We start from the raw sequence: 13,250 nt of genomic DNA on the forward strand, positions 1-13,250 counted from the left end.
ATAGCGTACGTCTTCTCCAAATATGTAGGATGGGATAAACAATTATTTAAATAATTAAGATGGACTCAACTTTAGCAAACCACAAAAACGATTGTTATTTGCATTCGTATACAAATAGCCTCCAATCGTCTCATAGGCTATGAAAATTGTTAAGTAGGCTATCGTAAAGAAAAAAAAAATGACATACAACCGTAGGCTTGTTGACAAGTGTTTTTTTCATGACCATGACTTAAAACTATTCTTTGCGGACGTTTTTATGTAGGCCTATAGTATGATTGTTTGCGCGTAAAATGTCATTTTGCTGGTTCCAAACAGTGCGGTTGGGCACTGAATTTGAACAAATAGCCAACTAGTAACTTACAATATTTGAATAGTTCCAAGCTACAAAATTACTGATAGGCCTACATAATAACGTAATAAAGTAGGCTATTCAACGTAGTTTTTCCAAATATTCAAAAAAATCAAGCAAACTGCTGACACGTAAAACGGCATGTTCTATAACACAGTAGGTCAAACAACCAAACGCTTTCGACTTACATATAGTCAATGATAGGTAACAAAAAACGACCACAGACCTTAACATATATGTCTACTAAAATAATCTCAGGTATATTAATAATATAAATAACTTAGAGTATTTTATATATGGTAATTATTGTGTGGTTAACTCTAAAATACAACATAACTTTTAAGTAAGTCTACCCTGTCTGCCCAGTTTTTCATTAGCAGTGGACAAACCTATGAATATGGTTTGGACTATGCCGTAGAACTCCATAGCCACTGGTCTTTCAAACCGGTTTGAAAATGGCATCTCAATAACAGTCATGATGATACCCAATAAAAGTGCAGGTGATGATGATGGCCTATTGTTGTCACTGCATCCTCTCAATGAAGAGGAATCTAAGAGCCTCAATTTACAATAGCTTCAAATAACTTACAGCTTTATGTATATGTGCAATAATGTCTCCAGCAAAATGCATACTTGGAGATCTATTTCAAGGAAGAATTAAAGCCCATGTGATTAAATGAAGAATCCATCACAATAACTGTCTAAGTGTATGTAGGCCAACATGAATGGTTCTACCAGTCAAAATGTATGGTGCACACTGGCTGGAAAATAATGCTGGTTGTGGCTGGCTGTAGGCTTTATAAAGGCATGGGGATGTGTATTTTTTGGGGAATTTAATTTAGTAAAAGAGTACCGGTAATATATTTAATTCCGATAATTACACAGATAAAGGAATCAGTATATATTCCTCGGTCTCTACTTTGAAGCCTAGTAGTAATCGAAAGGCCTTCCACATCACATGAATTAAATATGATTTGTGTATGACATTACATACAGCAGAGATAGGAAACGTTCTCAATGTGTTAAAAATGCTTTTATTTAATCAGTGTTAAACATGAACATTCTCAACATACATTCTAAGGCTGTATTATTCCCTATTTCTGGCAGATAGACAACTATTTCTTGCTGCTAAATGATTTCATTCTAGCAAGGGGCCTTGCCTGTGGTTTCCCCCAATTCTACTTATATTATCGTATAAGGAAACATTTTCAAGTCCTATTCATGTGTTCCTCAATTGACCATGGCGACCTAGCAACCTGGTTGAGTGCTAATTGCCCAGGGCTTAATGTCATTGGTTGTACATTCCCCATAATAACATTGAAACAACCTTTGTGAAAATCTTCATTTTAAATGTGGTGAAAAACTATACACACTATAGGTAATGTAATCATGTCCTGCATACATAAATGAAAGGATGTTTTCTTTGATGATAATTCTAAAGTGTAAACAAAAAACATGAATATCCTAAAATATATTAATTTACTCAATATAAAAATATATTTTATGGTAATTCCCAAGTAAAGTTATTAAACTCTACAAAGAAAATAAACCTTGTTTATGCATGGTATACTGGGAAGGCGGTGGACAACAAACTCTCCAACTGGATTGGGTAATGTGTAATCTTGGATCGAGTTATTCTCAGTGTCTAAGAACAAAGTACCCTGGAATTTGAAAAGGTGCTGTGAGCATTCTCCACTTACCTCCCCCTACTTCCCCGTTCCTCCCCCTCCTTCTTTCTCCATCTCTCCTTTTTGCCAAAGATAGTCTCCAAATCTTGCCCCACGTGAAATGATTAGGGGACGAGCACTGCTTTTCATTGCAGTGGCAAAGGATGCTTTGATTGACGAGTTCTGAGAGAAAATTTAATTAGTGTAATGCCCTTCCTTTCTGGCAAGAAGAGACAGTCTTTTCTATGACAAACGTATCTCTCGTCCAGTGTTGTTTGGTGTCTTCAGAATGAGTCATTGCAGCCCTATATTTATGCTGCTTGCGGAAACCATCAGCTTTTGGGATCAAAGGAAATTGTGCCCTAGGAAGTAGAAACTTTTCTAATTCTAGTCATTTGAACAGGAAAAATAGCTTGCAAATAATCATCCTGCCACAGAATGAAAAACATTTCAAGGAGGTCAGAGGACTCAGAAAGCAATTCTCATTCTAATAGATTTCCATGAAATTAAATAAATGACACCACATTTTACCATTGCCTTTGCTTTGAAGATAACATGGGCTCACTCACATGGATGACTGACATACAACAGCAATGATATGCCATTCCAGGGCTTAAACTGTCTAATTCCGTTGCTTGCTATGAATACAATTTTTGCAATATGTAGCATTGTTCAGACCAAGCAACCTTTTGAAGACTATTCTGTGTCACTCCTAGATGGATAGAGAGGAAGGACTGACGGGGGAAACATGGTCACCATCCCTTATTAGAGAACCATGTCACATTCTCTCCAGTGCCTGCTTGTCTTGCTGCCACCGGTAATCCCCCCTCCAAGTTCCCTATGCATTTTATTCAGTCCCTTCATAAGTAGTTAAAGAAACTGTTTTCAGTTGGCACTAATAACTACTGACCTGGAGTGACACAGGCGCACAATGGGTTTGTCAGGCCTGAAATGCAGAACCAAAGAAGCTGATTAGGAACTCAAGTGGTTTGAAGCAAGAATCAATGGTGGGTCTGTCCTGATGCTGCGCTTCCAGCATGGTGCTGATAATGGCAGAACACCATTAGGTATGCCTCATTAAGTCCTGTGAAGCCCTTTAAGGGAAATTTGTTTAGTCCATCCAAAATCTATTACTGATTTCATCACTTACTGTGGTTCCGTATAGCTGGACCCTAAAGCACACACATTGGTATGGTCTGTAAATATACAAGTATAATAATTACTTAGAGTATAATAGATACTTACACTTGACTATGGAGAGGCTGAGGTCTTTAAGTGTAACATGTACATACAATACTAAACTGTGTTATGCTATACACACACTCGCTAGGATAACACATGACCTACACAGACAGTTTAATCAATTTAGGCTGAATTACTAAGACTTACTTTAAGTCGCTCTGGATAAGAGCATCTGCTAAATGACAAAATGTAAATGTAAGAAATCTCAAGCAGTTGCAAACTTAGTACATTTACTGTCAGCAGCTGGAAACAAACTATTATTACATTACATTTGCATTTAGTCATTTAGCAGACACTCTTATCCAGAGCGACCTACAGAAAGTGCAGGGCCATTGCCCCGAGGCAAGAAGGGTGAAGTGCCTTGCCCAAGGACACAACGTCATTTAGCAGTGCCTGGAATTGAACCGGCATCCTTCTGATTAATAATCCGATTTCCTAACCGCTCAGCCATTTGACTCCTTTCATTATACTATTACCTTTCATTATACCATCTGACTCCTTTCATTATTCTATTATACTACTGTCTTTGTATTATGTTAGAATAGACATTCTTTGTCATATATGTTGTACGTAACTAGTTGTATACATTATAAAGAAAAAGGCTGTGGATAAAGGTAGGCTGGGGGTAGACCCCAGTGCAATATGTTATGAAACTGCTCTTTGTTGATGAAATCCTAACTCTAACCCAAAACACATGAGTTTGAGGAACCCTCAAACTCATGTGTAGTAACCCTAACCAGATAAAAGTCATTCTTAAAGACGAGATGTGTTGCCTAATGATTTTCTTTTTATTGTGGCAAAACATAGCTTAATTGAAATAGCAACAAATGATACTTCTGTCAATATAGGATCTGTTTATGGGTAAAAAGTACATAAGTTATATATACACAAGTATGACTATTGTTAACCCAAACAATCGTGACAAAATATTAACTGGTAGAATAGTATGTTTGTAAATGACAAAATGTTTGTAAATGACAACTTTCATGACACCAGGTTCAAGATAGGAGCGTAGTTGTGCTTCAAAATATGAAAAAATGGGTTGTGATGTGGATCAGTGAGGTATTCCAAGTCTTTTCAATATTTTCACAAAGCTATACTTTTAAACTAGTGAACAGTTTTTTTCCAACCCACGGTTGCCAAGGCAATGGCCAGCTGCAAGTGAGGCCTGTTTGTTTACAGGAGCAAGGTTGAAGAGTAGTTCAGCTCAGGCAGAGACGAGGATGGAAGGGATGAGAGTGATCCCTGTGTGTGTGTGTATGTGTGTGTGTGGGTGCATGCATGTCTGCTTGCGTGCCAGTGTGTTTGTGTGTGTCTCAGCTATGAATTAAGATCTCGGGGCCCACTGCTCTGCCAACACACACACACACACACACATTTTCCCTCACTACACCAGTAGACAATTAAAACAGGGAGAACAAGCCTTCAATGTAGAGGTCTGTCAAATGAAGCCTAGATGGACCTAATCATTTCAGCAAATTTGACATTTGATAATCTCCTGGGCCCATACAGGGAAGAGCCTCAAAACCAAAGGCCCAGAGGGCCACACAGCCAAAGAGGACCACCCACTTTCTTTTCAATTATCATCTTGCAGCAACCTGTCTCCTCTCCAGCTTTGAGCAGAGGACACTGACAACACTCCAGAGCATTACAATTAGACGCCTGTTGTCCCCCTAATAAAGTCTCAGACTGTAGCTCCAAATCCAAAGTCTGTAGACCATGTGACCCTAGAGACAAACAGGATTACACCCTAAATCCCATGTTCCTTTTCTCTCTTACCTCCTGAGTAGTGATGGTCAATGGTCCCACAGCAGAAGACACGTAGGAGTCATTTGTGTTTATACTGGTTACAACACTGTATTTGTAGATCTGTCTGGAGACATTCCTTGTGGTGCAAGTTGGTTGGTCAGCCTACCTGCATGTGATTGCTGTATATATGTACATTGTGTGATGAAGGCATAATGAAGATGAATCCAATAACTATAATACAGCTAACTCCCTTACTTGAAAATACATAATAGTGTCTAACTATACACTTTATATTGCTATTTATAACATCTGCCAAATACAACTTGTCATTTTGAGCTACAGCAATAAAAACAATATATCTGGGGACATCAATTAGCCCACAATCCACATAGGACAAAGGCTATGTTTTAGATGGCAGCCATATTGGCCCCACTATGTGCTCAAGTGTTTATTTGCCCTGCTTTAACCAGCTGGCCAGATGAAGGCCAGAAAGGATACATTGACTCCACCCCACAGGGGGTAGTTGTGCAGCAAAAGGATAAATTGAACCCTTTTTCTCCAACTCCCTCTCCATAATGCACCACAGCCAATCAAAGAGTCCAGTCTTTTGTCGAGTAACTGCGTGTACTGGGTGGTGGGACAAGACAGAGACAGAGGCACCACACCAGACTGCCCCCACCCACCAACTCCTGAAATCCCTGTCCAGCCACACTTCAGTGCTAATGGCCAGCCAGGTCCTGCTGCCCTTAATCAACTGGCCATGTTAAAACTGCCCTAATCACAGCTAATCCTGCCTTTGTGTCACCACCTCCCTGCCAATAGACCTCATCACCCTGTCTGTATTGATTCATGCTGGCAAACCATGATTTGGGGATTTGTTATCTTTTGTGATCTATGGATCATGTGCAGCATTCAGGAGGACGTCATCAAACTTGTAATTTAAGTGCCCGCAGAACTTATTTATATCTAAAGGACAGGAGTGAAAAAAACTAAAATGTAATGTGGAAACATGGATTTACATGGCATTTTATGATAGGCATACAATAACCAAGTAGACCCTGCCCTTGTGAAAGTGATAAACAAATGGCATTACATCCCTCAGTCTTATCATTGGACTTGTGGCGATTACACTAACTGGAGAGAACAAAATATCTGAAATAGGCGTTATTCTCATAACTGCTTTAAACAAAAGCACCAATTTGTGAATTGAAAGGAAGTCCCCTGCTTATAAATCAAACCTGTTAGTAATATAAATATTTTACTTCATGGCAGTCATTGTCTCTTTTACATTAATAACCAGCTAGTGTTAATTACTAATGTGCAAACACTTTAGGACGGGAGGGGATGAAAAGACAGATCATTTTGTCTACAAATTAATCTGAAGTGATCATTTAGAGAATAATATACCTTGTAACAAAAGCTAAATATGTCATTCAATTGTGACAGGCAGAAAGGATTGAAAAAATTATTTGGAACTGAAAATCCTAATATGAATAACTCTGCCAATAATCTATAAGTATTATCAGGATAGATTGTTGACTACCAAGGGCAGTGCTAACTTCCTTGTCTTTTTCTGTTGTGGACAGAAATCTGGATGATTCTCAGAATGTTTTTTTTCTAATAAGCCACCACTTCACATCCTGACCACCAATAAGACTTCTTATGCAAATTCCCTCCCTCTGTGCCTAAACGATGCATCTGACATTTTGTCTGTCGCTGTGGGAGAGACACTACTTACACACTTTAGGAGGAAAAATTAGGTTGTTAGAATGTACAATGCGATTGAGTTTTAATCTGAGTGCTGAACTGCAGAAAATGGATTAGGTAATTACCATACTTTTCAGGACTATGAGGCCATAAATTAAAATCTCCAACAACTTCTCAAGTGACAACTCATCTAATCAGGAGGACAATCATGGAGAGGTCTTTCTGTTTACTGATTGCTCTAATCAAAAATGGCTTCTTCAAACACAGCTAATTGACGAGTTTACTCACGGAAAGGAAAGGCAGACATAGAGGGGCTACTGTGGTGATTTGAGGGACCCAAATATCCCCATTTGCATTGAGTGCCACCAGAATGCACTTGACTCCCACAAGTTATCAGCAAACCAGACAATTATTCATCAGGCATAAATTGGCACATCAAAGTCAAATCAGAGAATTACTGCCAGAAACACCCTGAGGCAGGGGCTGAGAGAGGAAAGGTAGCCTTTGATTGACCGCAGTGCCCTTCCTTCAATCTGTCGCCCACATTACCATGCTCAATACACCGCCAGCCGCACGCTCACAAGTGGCCGACTCACCAATTCGGTGTGTGGGGATGTTTTCTGAAGAAAGTACGCATTTCTCCAAAAAAGGAGGTTGGTTGCTTCGGTTATCATAGTACAGTAAGCTGCATTCATGCATTTGGTCAACTTTTGTAAGCAACATTGGGATCACCCTCACAAACACATGAACACAACTTTCAAACAACTGTTTTTTGTGATGAAAATGAATCTAAGGGAGATGTAGAGGACAAATGTATTTCTCTACAAGACAACGCCAACGTGTAATGATAGACTACTCTAAAGTCTATCAAACTACTAAAGTAAGACTGATCAATGGGGATCCTTGATTTCAGCTATGTACCACTGCTGGGAGTTTCATTTCCTACCTAGAAAAATAATCCTTACAAACCACTGTGGACTTTACTGGATGTGAAGCTACATGAATAAGGTATGGTACCCATTGACTTGATTAGAAATTTTTTCAATGTTTTGACAACAATCTAGACACACAGCTAACAATCTCAGTAACCAGGCAAGGATGGCCATGGTGAATTAGGTGACAAATAACCTAATGGCCACTCCAATAGAGCGCCAGACACCTGTAAAGATAAGAGGACCTGCTAGTACAACCATCTCTGCAGGACTCCATCCACCAAGTGTTTTTGGTAGATTGGCATATACAGCATCTAAATGATCCTTGGAAAAATATGATCTGATGAGACACTGAATTCCTTGGCCTGAATGTCAGGTGCTGGTGCATCTGGCTAAAACTCTGATTTCAGGATGACACCAGAATAATATTATCTTCACAGTGAAACATGGTGGTGGAAACATCCTACTATGGAGGTTTCTGATTGACAGAGTTGCTAGATTCGTCAGTATATATAGGCAAATTTGACCTTAGAACATAGCAACAACCTGAATTGGCTTCAGGACAAGTTTCTGAATCTTCTTGTAAATATTAATATATATATATATATAGTATATGGAAAACAATTTATGTTTATTTCTGCGTGCCTCAGGAAATATACATGGGGTCCCTCAACCAAAAGCGGTGGATATACAGTAAAGTTATGTGATATTCTGTATACAAAGACAAAGAGACAAACATGCCCCTTCAAGTATTTATTGAATCTAAATCTAGCGTAAGGGCATTTTCATAACCCCTTTCATAACAGATTGAATAAAACTCTACATACTTTTCAATAATTTGTTTTGAATATAGCATTATCCCATACTGTACAGGAACCGGAACTCATGACAGTCAAAGCAGAAAAATTATGAATATCACTTGGCCTTCCTGCACTCTCACAGATATTCTAAAGCTTTTCAAATGGTTATTGAATAGTATTACTGTTGGTGCAGATGTTTACATACAAAGAGAGACTCATCTATGCCTGATGACTGAAATTTCAGAACAAACACAGTTCAAGTCGATACCAGGGCTTGCTTTATTTTTGAAAAACATTCTTCAAAGCAAAAAACTAAATTACCAGTGCACCGCATATAGAAATATAATGCCAACATTTGTGATCGAATTATATAATATGCCAACCCTGAGAACTATACAGCAAGTTTGAGTATTATGTGACAGAAATGTTAGTGGGTTTTTTCACACTTAGTAGCACCAACTAAGTCTGGGCATAAGACAACGTGACCTATTCTTCACAAAAACTGTCACAAAGCTTGAGAAAAATGTGCCTATCAATGGCTAATAACTTTCAGACCAGTAAATATAGAGGCAGGCAGCCAGGGGCCAGTGCTTGAAGGGAAACATTAGCATTTTCCCCATCCATGCTAATGGCTCTCCCTGTATTCTCCTGATGGGAAGCAGGGAATGCACTGGGCTTCCGAACATGGCATGTTAATATCAGTAAACTCCTTAATTCCCTGCTGTGTTTCGGCTAATCTGATTCCTCACCTTAGCTAACATTGCTAATATCAACAGATCCCAGCTGTCAATGAGGAATTACACTAATGTAACTTCCTGTAGAGTGTGGCCAGAGGAACTGTGTGCGTGTGTGTGTGCGCACGTGTATACGTTTGTGCTTGTGTGCATGACAACACTTCCCTCAGGACAAGATGACATTTAAAAGGTTTGTATTATGAGCGTGTCGTGCAATTAAAGGTCACTATCATGTACACAATGCTGGGCAAATACATTTCCACTGCAAAGGCTTAATATAGACATCACACCCAAAGACCATGATGTCCCCACTAGGATAAAAAAACAAGAGGCTCAACTACCACAGATCATTTAGTATTATTTGTGCATTCAGGGAAAGATGCAGAGAAGCAAATCTGTGAATGTGTGGCGGGTACCCAGAGACACGTCTCCCATGGCTTGTAGGAATCTACACCATGAATAAATTCAGCCCTTCCCAGGAGATTGCCTTCAATCACAGAGCATAAGGTGTCAATGCTGTGCCCGGCGTGCACGAAGCACGATATTACCTCCCCACCAGATTGCTGAGCTGGGCCTAATAGGACAGGGGAGCTGGATGAAGAGCAGGGACTGCTAATTAGTCCATCCAAAGTCAGAGCTCACAAACTGAGCTGCCTGATGAGTGGCCAAGCTCAACTCAGAGATCAACGTTCATGTAGCCTGAGGTTTAGAAGATGAGGATGTTGTTGTTGCTTATTTTTTGAAAATAGGTCATGCAGAAAGTGGGCCTTGAGACTAGAAACTCCCTACAGCAATTTTGTCAAGTCTATTTTACATTACCCTTAGAAATTGTATCGCTAGAACTGAGATCAATGCAGAACTATTGGTCTAAATGGACACATTTGTAATGCCATGTTGACTTGAGAACAGGTTTTCAGTCTGTGAATATTGTGAGTATTGTAATTGCATTATTATTAAGATTTCTGAACGTTTGAGAAAAAGAGCTCATATTCCCGGATTGCAAAACTCCTGTTGGTTCATGAATAATTTCAAAGCATACAGTGTACAATAAAATGAAATATGCTCCTGAAATTATTGCTGCATAACTACTGAGGCATATACCATCAATGGCCATTCTCGGTATTTGTAACAACCCTGAATATTCAGTTCTCAATTTACATACAAATTTTCATGAATCTAAATGCAGAAACTCTTTACCAAGCCATTTTCCATTTTGAATAATAGCTTGTTTCTGAGTTCTAGTTAATTGGCCAAACAAAGACATGACTAGTGCATTAAAGCAATTGTTTATTGCCACTGAATCATAGCGTATGTATAATTTTTTTCTGCAAATGGTTATTAACTGATAGAGAAACCATGGATTTGTATAATAGCCAGTAATCATGCCACCTCGGAATGTGCTTTTTCCTGATATACAGGGTTAAAGAATTACTCTGTAGTCAATTCCATTTAGCAGGTCACAGAAATTGATTTGCTGCCTAAGGAATGATGTTTTTTCTGCTGTGCTCAGGCTCTGCAGTAGCATTCTGCTCACATAATCAAGGATGAGCCCTGCCCGTCTACCCAATCTACCACTTGGTCCCACAGGGAAAACTGACTTGCAACAGGAAAACCTGCATGAATACTAATTTGCCTACTTGGCTTTAACAGCTTTGGCGAGCCCATCTCATAGGAATTTGTAGAATATGATGCCTTTCCATATTAATTATCCAGTCTGAAAATAGTTACGGGGAGAGAAAGAGAGGGCGGGAGAGATAAGAGATGGAGAGAGATGGAGAGGGGGGGGGGGGGGGTCATGGGAATACCTATAAGCGTGTACTCTGCTCCATCCTAAATATGGTTAATTATAATGTGATTTGAAGCATCTCAAGCAGGAGTATGGTGGCCTATAGAGTTGTGACTAACTCATACCCCCTGACACACACCACACGTTACCCTCTGCATTGACAGTGCCTTGTCATCACCAGGCAAACACTTACTACAGGCCCAGATCCCCATTTACACCAGTCTTCTTCAAACTGATTCAATAATACACTCTATATTATCAGTCCGTCATTGTATGCATTATTGTGTCCATAGCTCTAAAACATAGCTGGTGAAGCAGCCTACTGCAGTAGAGATACAAGGTATCCAGCTGTTGGAAAACAATCCTTACTAAACATGACATAATCTCCATAATCACAGCTTTTGACGTCCACGTAGATCAGGTTTTCATTTGGCCCCTTTTGTGTCGGAGAATCTCACCTGGGCTTAGGAGAGGGGAGCAGAGGCTGGCTCCCCTCTCTGGCCGGCACGGTGCCCCTGGCCTGTAGACGGCCATCCTCTGTAACCCACGGTCTCATTCACAGACATCATTCATGTGCAAATCACCCTCCAGGCCCTATTGTCTCCCTCACCCTCCACCCCCAGCCCCACCCCAGCCCTTACTCATGCGCCTTCAGATACTTGCTGAATCGAGCAATAATGTAATGGTGAGGGCTCTAGATATTTTCATTGAGCAGGGAGTGCTAATCAGGATGAAGTAAATGGATTTGTTTGTCAGTTCAGCCAGCTACAACATGCCAATTTGCACTGTTCCGGTCACATCTTGCTTCTTCTCTGCACACCCCCTTGCTTAAAGGCTTTGTCCAATTGAAGAGAATATGTATCCAGTTACACATGCGCCTAACACTCACAAACGCACTTTCAGTAATGCATGCATGTAGCCTACTATTAATTTTTTCAGCATACAAATAGTTTTCTTTGTAAACCTGGCACTGGAAACTCAGATGAGGATCAGGAGTGTTTAACTCTTTTAATGTGTCCTTCCCGTCTTTGAAACAGCCCAAGCTTGTATAATCAAACAACTTTTCTCATAGCTTAAATACCCAGAGTAGCTGTGAAGGACACCACATCAAACTGAATGAATATTTAATTGAAGCCTATTGTAACAGAGGATCAAATTACCTCATCTTAAATCATTATTCTCTGAGAAAAAAGTGTAGTAGAGAAGGATGGATGGAGCACACAATAAAAAATCTTAGCTTGTCCAGCAAGCCAGAATCTATTACACAAACAACTCAACGCTAATCATACACAGAAACCACATCCTTGTTGAAAGAATGTTTAACTTTGCTACTTGCTTTTGTCTAGGGTCGTCTTTCCTTCACTGAGATGTCCACATGTGTCTGGACAAATTAAGACCAACATGAATCATTTTCACTGCCCATAGTCTGTAAAGGGAATCTACTGGTGAAGACAAATACCGGGCATTTTGAAAATAAACTGATATAGGAATAAAAACTAAAAGCGCCAAGCTGTGTTTAAGGGCATACGTATTAAAAACTGTGATGAGTAAGATAAACTTTACTCAAGCCTTTTTTTGATTGTCTTACAATTTTTTTTTCTATAATAACAATAACCATAGATAATAAAAGAATTGCGTAATTACGTAAGTACTTTGCAAACTTTTTCGCAATCCCTCCAAAAGTAACCTAGCATGGTGCCTTGTTTGGGAGCAAAATTGCTTTTTTTCTGAATTTAAGGCAAGTATAAGTTGGGTTAAACCTTCATATTAGGAAACAAGGGAAGTAATACACATTCTCATCAACCATCGCATTGAAGAAACATATTCCATATGGTCAGTCATGTATTTTGTTTGCAGAGAGAAAATCTTCCCTTTGAGTAATGTTATAATTTTATCTATTTATGCTCTAAAGATACCATTTTGCAACATAACTCACAGTACACATTTTGGGATATATTATATTACATGTAATTTCCATTACATATATAATACGATGATGGAGCAATAACCCATGTATACCATGTAACTCCACCTGTTGGACCTACTGAGGTGGTGTTCCTTGCTAAATCAGTAAGATTTATTGGAAATCTACTGTATTGTAACTTAATAACTTAATAAAGTCCTGTAATAAATTGAAAAATAAATGGAAGAAGGTTGCTGAGAATACATAGACTGATGGAATGTGGTGAATGTCATGTGCTAAATGCTGAATATAATCATTGCCTCTCAGAAACGAGTCCATCTGGGGAAAAAAGTTCTCTTAAAAAATGTTTATTGTGTTGTT

Source organism: Hypomesus transpacificus, chromosome 3, assembly GCF_021917145.1.
Source record: "Hypomesus transpacificus isolate Combined female chromosome 3, fHypTra1, whole genome shotgun sequence".
NCBI classification, from domain to species: domain Eukaryota; kingdom Metazoa; phylum Chordata; class Actinopteri; order Osmeriformes; family Osmeridae; genus Hypomesus; species Hypomesus transpacificus.